This window comes from Apis dorsata, unplaced genomic scaffold, assembly GCF_000469605.1.
Source record: "Apis dorsata unplaced genomic scaffold, Apis dorsata 1.3 scaffold_85, whole genome shotgun sequence".
Lineage (NCBI taxonomy): Eukaryota > Metazoa > Arthropoda > Insecta > Hymenoptera > Apidae > Apis > Apis dorsata.
The window spans coordinates 857,951-861,552 of NW_006263383.1; the positions used below are offsets into that span (position 1 = coordinate 857,951).

The following is a 3,602-nucleotide window of genomic DNA, read 5'->3' on the forward strand; positions in this document are numbered from 1 at the left end:
GATATACAATAGATAATAATATGTTATTACAGATTTTATTATAAAAGATAATAATTAAATATTTAAATCTCTAAAAACATTTTACATTCTATAATTACAATAATTATAGAATTGTAGAATCAATATTTTTACTATTAAGATTAATGTATGCTGTAGATACAATAGTTAGATACATTTTATGAATTTTTATAAATGAATATTTATAAAATATTTTATAATTGAAATAACTTTTATAATACCAGTATTTTATTGCATTTTCTTTTTTCTTATTTTCTTTCTTGTTCAATGCTTTAATATATATTTGGAGAATAGAAAGATTAATTATCATAAAATATTTGTTATTATGAAACTATTCTATTATATTTAAATTTCCAAGACTATTTTATATTTTATAATTAAAGGATTTACGATAAAGCAATTTTACACAATTTTAGTCATAAGATGATATCATAATTTCATAATTTAATTAGTTACAATTCTTCTATAATACAATTACTGATATCAGATGATATCATACTATATTAAATATTTCATTAAAGAGGATTTAAATTTAGAATCCAAAGAAAAATTACAAATTTTAATAAGATTCAATATTTATTCCAAACACGAATTTTTAAGTTATTCAATCTACAATTAAAAAATCATCAATACAACTTCATAATCCTCATATCAAGATCAACTTGATACAAGTAATTAAAACAAAATCATATACAGGAATATGCATCCATTTAAATTATTCCATTCTCCATGCCTCATTTACCACTATCTTCTCAATATTTATAAAACAGTCTGCACATTCGAAGACCGAAATTACTAATATAAACCAACCACGTACCCTTCCTCGTCCCAACCAGAAAAGACACCGTCCTTATCCACCTTCTGTGCCCGGATAATTATGTTCCTGTGTTTATTACACCCGGTTTATCCGACTCATGTCCCCGTTGGAATGGTCAACAGGGACAAAACACGATTCCAAAGACCAGAAAAGAGGGGATCGTGCATGGAATTCCTGATGGTCGGCCTTCCTTCTTGCAATTTTGACCGGTAATCGTCTCGTAGGTGGAAGGGACCCGTCCAACCACGAAAATAAAAGCAAATCGAACGACAAATCGATTCCTTATTATAATTCCTTTGATATTTCTTCTTTCTCCCTTTTTCCTTCTCTTTTTCGATTGGTTCTTTGTCAGTTGCGTAGGTTGTTCCCTACGTATGCAAATTTCAGGTACTCTTTGTTTCTATCCCAGACCTGACCACTCGTTTCCAACGGGCAGTTACATCGTCTCGATCGATCGCGCGACTGTTCTTCTTGTTTTTTAACCCTTAGTGTTGAGCGTCGGGGTGTGGCTCGACATAGCGAATCCATTCTTGTTCGTTGCACTTTGTTCTAGTCTTCTTCAAAGTATATATTAGTTTTTTTTTTTTTTTTGCTGGAATTGAGGGTTTTATTAGTTATTTCGGATATAATTCGGTGAAATTCACTGTTAGAAGCAAATAAGAATTCTTTAAGGAATTTTTTTAGTATTTTAATTTTTTTTATTTTTTTTTTATTTTAGAAATAGAACTGTTTTTTTTTTTAGTATAGTAATAGATAAAACTTATAATAAAAAAAATGAAAATTTTTTGAGAGAAATAAAATATTTTGATTTTTTTTTTGCAAAATTTATATATATATATTTACTTTTTATATATATATATATTCTTTTTTCCTTTCATTTATTGTTTCTATCTATATTCATTATAAGTATTATAAAAGGAGATATAATTAAACTATATTGGAATATAAATATTCTATTTTGATTTATAAAATAATTAAGAATAAAATTTTTTTCAAAATTCACTAATATTTTTACTTTTATTTTAAATTCACTTTTTTTTTTTATTGTTTTATTATGTATTTAAATGTATGATTTGTGCCTTAAATTTTATACATTTATTCATCTAAGTACTTCTATATCGAAAATGTTATTTAAGATTGAAAATGATCAACTATCATGAATTGGACACGAATGTATTGAGGAATTTTGATCGAAAAAATTCTCGTGCGCACGCTCCGTCTATGACCTTAACCCAGACCTAAGTCAAACTTAATCTGAGCTCTGACGTCAATGCTCGATAAAACATGGCAATTTTTTCATCTGATTATTAGCCAAACAACACTTTCATTCTTTAAATTCTTTCCTATTACACTTTCAACTTTTTCGAATATCACATTGAACAATATTTTATAAGTAATAAAAATCTTTTTTATAAGGTGTTAATATATTTTTATTTAGCATTTGAAAACATTGTAAAAATTTGTAATTTATTAATTGCTTTCTTTGTGCATATTTTCTTTTTAGGATATGTTAAATAGTGAGATTTCGAATATCGTAATATATCTTGGAAAATGGGTAGAATTTTTTTCGAAGAAATGTTGAGGAAGTCACATAGCGTTCCTTGCATTGTGATGACCGAAGTGACAAATTAAAATTTACGATGAGGAAACCCTTCAATCCCAGGTAAAGAAACCAAAGAAAGCCTTTTCCTTTTTACCCGTTATTGAATCTTTTTTTATGATATATATATTTTATTTTCTCAAAAAATACGAATTTTACAAAAATTTACAAACGTAATCCTTTGGTTCCAGATATTTACACGAAAATCAAATATCTTTTTATTGTTATCCATTATTAACTTAGAATTTTCAAAAAGTGAATTTTCTTTTTCTGATATATCTTATTTTTATTATGTATTCCTTAAATAAAATTTACAAGCATCCATAAACATAACACTTTTGACTCCATATATCTAAACCAAGACAAGTATTTATTTTTTCTCTTTTATGTATTACTAATTTAAAAGTGATTTTAAAATATTAATTTTTTTTCTATATATATTTTATTTTTATTCCTAAGATATATACAAATTTTACAGAAATTTATAAATATTTAAAAATATTTTCTAAAATATTTTCTAATATTTTCTAAAATAATTCTTGATGAGGATACACAGTCCGATTTGATGTCGGTCGTCCCTTGACCAAAATTGATAATTCAAAGGGATCTTTATTCTTCCACAAGGATTATATGTAAAACGTGGTTCGCAATATAAATTTCGAGTTAGAATGGCCGTGTACGTTCCTTCATTTACCCCCTTTACGAGTTGGCTCTGTTTGGAATAATTCTGTTCTAATTTCCTATCTCGCCAAGTCCCCTTAAAGGCTCTATAAAAAATAATTTTCTTCTTTTAATTTCTTGTTTAATTCTGTGTTACAGGGGACTTTATCATTTTGGTGGGATAATTAAGAAGTTTACAGGAAGAAGGGTTATATTAATTTATATTTAAAAGTCTAAGTATAACACAAAAGTGGTTGTGTTATTTTTAGATAATAAATGAGCATTTATTTTTATTTTTTTTACTTAGAAATGATATCTGAATTGCAAATTTATTAAACAATTTTTAATATATAGATATTTGAAATTCAAAATATTATATCTAATTGATTAATTTGATTTTTTCATTAATTCATTCTTTAAGGCCCATCAATCTGCTGTAAATAATCAAAAATTAAAAGATTGTCCAATATTAATTACAAAATAATTATAATATTTTGCATTACTATG

The 3,602-nt window shown here is 25.6% G+C and overlaps 1 long non-coding RNA gene across 2 annotated transcripts; it reads left to right on the forward strand.

Moving 5' to 3' along the window:
* The first annotated feature begins 1,981 nt into the window (after window positions 1-1,981).
* LOC102672188 lies at window positions 1,982-3,402 on the forward strand. Of its 2 annotated transcripts, none has more exons than XR_004149740.1 (3): window positions 1,982-2,228; window positions 2,340-2,498; window positions 3,255-3,402. It is a non-coding gene; the product is annotated as an uncharacterized LOC102672188 (long non-coding RNA). The 2 variants fall into 2 exon arrangements; XR_421108.2 differs by lacking the exon at window positions 3,255-3,402 and adding an exon at window positions 2,627-2,681.
* The last annotated feature ends 200 nt before the right edge of the window (window positions 3,403-3,602 follow it).